The sequence below is a fragment of the Apodemus sylvaticus genome, chromosome 5, assembly GCF_947179515.1.
Source record: "Apodemus sylvaticus chromosome 5, mApoSyl1.1, whole genome shotgun sequence".
In the NCBI taxonomy this organism is placed as follows: domain Eukaryota; kingdom Metazoa; phylum Chordata; class Mammalia; order Rodentia; family Muridae; genus Apodemus; species Apodemus sylvaticus.
This window is the reverse complement of record NC_067476.1, coordinates 57,540,336-57,546,335: the sequence shown is the minus strand read 5'-3', so window position 1 is coordinate 57,546,335 and position 6,000 is coordinate 57,540,336. Positions and strand designations below refer to the sequence as shown.

The 6,000-nt window shown below is 44.0% G+C and overlaps 1 protein-coding gene across 1 annotated transcript in view; it reads left to right on the top strand.

Annotated features, from left to right (window-relative positions):
* The first annotated feature begins 485 nt into the window (after positions 1-485).
* Positions 486-6,000, top strand: part of Ccdc141 (coiled-coil domain containing 141) — a 178,464-nt gene continuing 172,949 nt past the window's right edge. The window contains exons 1-2 of the mRNA XM_052182771.1: positions 486-569; positions 829-1,003. The gene's annotated coding sequence lies outside the window, so the exon portion shown is untranslated. The remainder of the gene's footprint in view (positions 570-828; positions 1,004-6,000) is intronic.

The window sequence follows — 6,000 nt, the reverse complement described above, 5'->3', positions numbered from 1 at the left end:
AGACTGCTCTGCTGTGGAGAGTGATCCAGCCATGGCTGCTGGAGAGTTTTATCTAACATCTAGGAGAGAATTTACTCTCTCTGAGACTGCAGTAAAAACTTCCAAGAGATGCAGCTGGGTTCCTGGCTCGCTTGCTTCATGAACCTGGACGGGACCCCTAACTTTTCTTGCTTTAACTTTCCAACTCCTGACACGGGAGTACAGTTCAAGCCTAGAGTTCAGGTTGTTGAGAGGCCGGGCTCCATTACAACTGTATGCTGCACAAATCTAAAGGGGCCGTGGCAACCAGGTTGCTCACAAAGGGCGGAAGGAAGGCCTTTACACACAGTGGGTGAGGTGCTCTGTTCTGCCTGCTATCTGCTCTCCCCGGGAGCTCAAACACAGCCAATGCCAGCACCAGAATCTAAACTCTACCTAACAGACTGAGGTAGCGTTTGAAGTCTTTCCTTTCAAGAGGGTGGAGTTTGCGATAGGAAGCCCTTTGCTCTGGGTGGCGAGAGTCGAGAGTCGGTAGGGTGGCGTGCAGTTGACCTGCTACTTTTGTTTCCAGTTCGGATTCCCAGCTTTCTGTGAGGTTCTCTCATCTCGCTTCCTGTTTTTCTCAAAAGCTTGTGCATATAAATATCTGTTTTCCTGCAGGTGTCAGTAACTTCTTTATTCTTCTGGGCAGTCCCTGCCTTTCATGTGGGTTCTGGGACACCCACCCTTCTCCAGTGATGTATTAACAAAAGAGTCCCATAGCTGGGACTTCTGTGTGGACTGGAGCGAGACATAGTCACTTAGAACAGGGACATGGCTCTTTAAAAATAACTTTGTTTTTAAAACTAGTTACAGGTTTGTTTTTGGTTTGGAGATCTCCAGTTGTGGGGCTGTAGAGATGGCTCACGGGTTAGAAGCACTTGCTGCTCTTCCAAAAATCCCAGTTCAGTTCCCAGCACCCATGTCAGATCACAACTGTCTATGACCTCAGCTCCTAGGAATCTGACCTCCTCTTCTGAGCTCGGTAAGTAACTAAATACACCCCTACCCCTACACACACACACACACACACACACACATGCACACACACATACACACATACACACACATATACAAACATACACACACATACACACATACACACACACATACACATATACACACACATACAGGCACTCATGCCTGCACACACACACATACACACACATATACACACACATACACACACACATACACACACATATATACACACATACACACACATACACACACACATACACAGACATACACACATACACACATACCCACACATACAGGCACTCATGCCTGCACACACACATACTTACCCTGCAGACACTCCCTACACACATACACACACACACACACATACACACACACACATACAAGCACTCATGCCTGCACACACACACTTACCCTGCAGACCCCCACCCACACATACACACACACCCATAGACACACACACACACACACACACACCCCTCAAATGTACACACACAGTACACATACCTCCCCTCCATCTTTCCCACCTCCTCATACACACATACCACACACCCATAGACACACATACACACCTCCCTGCCCACTACACACATGCACACACTCCCCAGATATACTCACTCACACACATATACACACCATACACCCAGAGATACACACACACAAATGTTAAGAAATGAATCCAAAAGACATCTATGGTAGATCTTACTAAAACATATTTGTCATTAAACTTATGCCTGTAAATGAAGCCACCATATATAACTGAGAAACCCCAGAACAACATTTCTAGAACCACTCACCATGTTTAACAGTCAATAGACACATCAGTCTCCTTAATTGTGTCTTAATGTTTCTTAATAAAACCCATATTTTAAAACTCTTTCCTTTTAACTTATTTCATGCTTGGACTCCATGGGACTCACCATTTGGGGCATCTGAATTTTATGCCATTGGGCTTTGAGTTAGGTCATTAGTCTTCCCAGCAAAAGGCACAGAAGGGTCACCTCACTAACAGTGTCCCTCTGGCTTTCCCAGAATGACTGTGGCCCCTGGGGCCTCCCTGGGGATTACTGTGAGATGGAAAGTCTCAGCCTCAACTGGAGTTTAGCAACAGTAAATGAAAACAAACAAAATGCAATTTTCCAAAATCAAGCTCACCAGATCTCATGACTGTCTGTCTGTTTGTCTGTCTGTAATCACAGTTTTCTGGAGGCGGATTCTCCACACATTTCCTCATAGGAAGAGGAATAAGAGGGACTTCAGCCCTGTTGGATGCTGAGCATGTAGATCGGGACAGGCAGAAAGTGATGTGGCTTACGGATTGAAAGTTTGTGCACGAAAAGCTTTTTGATGATTTTAAATACTTGTCACCCCTGGCCTGAAATATTGTAAATGATATTCTCACCCAGAAAGGAATTCACCCGAATCACCAAGAAGATTCCTTTGACTTTTATTCATTTTAACTTTGCTAATGTTTGAACTCTTTCTGCATTGTGTTAATGCTTTGGAGACTTTGAAAGAAGTACTGTGCGTGTGTGTGTGTGTGTGTGTGTGTGTGTGTGTGTGTGGCAGTGGAGAAGTGTGGGTTGCACTTCACACACAGATTATAGGGAATCGTCTTCCGCCTAGATCTCTTGGTCAACATATGTATTCATTTAACTTGCCTGAGTTTTCTTTTGCTTTTCTTATCAGTTATAGCTAGGAAAGGCATTGGATATAAAAGTTGCTTGTCTCTAACTATTCTCCAAAATCTCATTGGGAAACTAAGGACTAAAATATGTCATTCAGCATATTTAGGTGTAAGGAAATCTATGAGTTCAATTCACAGAGAGAATAAAACTGCAAGTGGGAGCCTTTATCTTTCAGACATGTCATTCTTCCTTATCACAGCTTAGGTGTTCAGAAAGGACTGTCTCAGCATGGTCCTGAGTGTCCTATGTGTACCAGGTGGTATGGTGGTCATCCCAGCATGGCCCCGAGTGGCCTTATGTGTACCAGGTGGTGTGGTGGTCATCTGACTTCTCTCTTTTGTGCTTGACTTTGACAGCCTATTTCCCACAGAGTTTCTCTAGCAACATGAAGGCAAATTATGCTATTCTCTGGAAGTGAACCAATAGTTTTCCATCTCAGAATGAATCCAAAAGCATCACCATTGCCTTACCAGTAGGGCTAGCACAGAGTTTATCATCCAAATGGAGTCTTTTGATCATGACAGGAGCCTTAAGAGTAATGATGACAGAACAGGTGTGATCCAGGGTCATCCGAGCAAACCTGGACCCAGTGCACTTACTCAAGAGGCCCCGAGGGAGCTAGCCAGAGCTTCTCAACCCTATCTGTCTCCTTCTCTGGCCTCACTTAACTCAACAACCTACTGGATACTTTTCAAGAATAAAGACATGCACCAGCTGCCCGGAATATTCTTTCCCTGAGATACAGAATGCCTTGTTCTTTCTATTTAATCCACGCCTCTACTCAAATCTTACCTAGTAGACTTTTACTGATGTTCCTAAAACAGTGCCCTCCTCCATTATTTACTCCCCCCAGCCCTGTCAGTGTGTTCCTCTGTGGTTCTCAATACATGATGGTGCTGTCTATCACGTATCATCTAGCGATTCTGTTTGTATGTTTGCTATCCAATTGGTTATGTCTCCACCCCCACCGCAGAGGGCAAATCATCATAAGATTGACCTTGTCCTGTTTTTGCTATATGCTTAATGTCTAGAAGAGTGTTTGATACTAACAAACACATATTTAGTCCTCCAAGATGAATGAAGATATCCACGAGCTGAATATGGCTGAATAAATTGCTGATGAGGAGGCTGCAAATAAAACTATCATAACACACTTATTCTGGGTTATTTATATTTGTGTCTATGTAATTTGTCTTTGTAAAGTGAAAAAAAACAATATTAACTATACAAACACCTGGAACTGTTTATGAAAGAAAAAGGAGCCTATTCTTCATGTAGACTGTGCAGGAAATAAAGAGCGGTTGGACGGCCTGTCCATAGATAGAGCTGAAAAGAACTGCACAGAAGGTCTTCAAACATCAGCTCCCCCACTCTCTATTTCTTTAAGAACCTGCTATTTGAAACTCTACCAAATTCAGCTACAGCTTTATGATTCCCCATAGAGGATATTTCACTGAAATTCAGCTTATATAAAAACAGCCATTTCCCAGAGGGATGAACAGAGCACGTAGAGTAACTTCTGCCAGATTGCCTATAAACTTCAAAGGCAGGAGAATGCCTGCAAGGTTCTCTCTTCGTTTTGGATTTTTTTTCCCTCTCTCTTTCTGATGTTGATAAGAAGTATAAATAAACTGTAACTCAGAGGCTTTTACAAACACTTCGATATGAAAAAAGTCCACCTGAGCAGCATGTAGCAATTTCTTTAGCTCCAATGTATTTCTTACTAACGATTCCCTAAATACGTGGTGGGGTTAATGACAAGCTATGTAACTAAGCATTATTCTAGAACTGTAGTTCTCAACCTGTGGGTTACGGCCCCTTTGGAGATCACGTGACCCTTTCACAGGGGTCACCTAAGATGATAGAACACAGATATTTACCCTATGATTCATAACAGTAGCAAAATTCCAGTTATGAAGTAGCAATGAAAATAATTTTATGGCTGTGGGTCACCACAACATGAGTACAGGCGGTCCCAGCATCAGGAAGGTTGAGAACCACCGCTCTAGAGGAAGAGTATGTCAAGGTTCTACAGACAATAGATATTAGAGCCGTGATCTGAGTCACGTGGTTTCTGTAGAGAGGACTACTAAATTACTGGAAGGTGGAGTCCAAAAAATAAATAAAAAAGGAAAAATATAATTGTTCAAGTCTTTTACAAGTTTTAAGAGCACGAATCTGAGTAATAATTAGAGACAATCCACTTTAATGGATGCATGGAGTTTGCCTTAATGTTCGTGTCCAACAAAGCAGAGAAACTTTTTTTTCTTTTTTTTTTCCCTTCAGTACCCTGGACCTGCTCCATCTAATTAAAAGAAAGGTCATCCACACACAAAATATGTGGCTGAGTAGCTGGATTAATCTTTTAACAAAGTCCTATTTCTAATTCCCCTTGCCCTTAAGCCTTGGGTTTAACTAGCCTTTGAGCCATATGCTCTCCCCTACCCCCTCTCTCTCTCCTCTCCAGCTAAGTGACCGCCATTTTCAGAAGTCTCTCGCTGTCCTCCAAACCTTTGTACACAGTCTTCCCTCCTGAGTAAAGCATTGTGAATGGAGCAGCTGACTTAGCCCGTGTTCTTTGCAGCTTGCTGCCCCAAATTCCTTTCTACTCTTGAGGGCCTTTATGCAACTTGTGAGCCGCCGTGCAGCCCGGGGTTAACTTAGGGCGAGAGTGTGCTGTTTGTATGCAGGTTGATGTTTGCCATTCTGGTTGGCAAGGTGGATAAGGGCTTAAGCAATGCCCGCTATGCGTTTAGTTTAAGCAATGGACATTCTGGATCTGCGTCGTGAGGGCTGAAAGCTGGTTGTAATAGAATTGTTTATCTTTACACACCCCGGTTGCATACTGGCTCAGTGGAAGAAGCTGTCTTTAATATTCTGAAGTGGTTATTTCTCCGTGAGATCCTCAGCCCCGCCACAAACTGAAAGCGCTCTGAATAGGTTCTACCCTGTCCAGGATTTTGGCGCCTGCCCACACGAGCTCACTCCGGCTGCTGCCATCATGGTGTCAGGTGAAGTCTGTTCAGTCTAGGAACAGGGAACTTGGTGTGTTTCTCGTCTCATCAGAGCAGTAGGCAGATGCCGAAGGGTCAAGGGTGTACAGTACGCAGAGCAGCCAGGGCATGCTCTCACAAAGAAGAGCAATGGCTGACACCCACGTATGCGTGCGTGCATACTCCCACACATTTCAACTCCAAAATATTTTCATAAGCCTTAGCAAAAGACAGCAATGGCGCTGCTACTCAGCCCCCTCCGAGTCAGCTGGCAGTCTAGCGTGCTTTAACTCGGAGCTAAGGGGGCTACACAGGGTGTG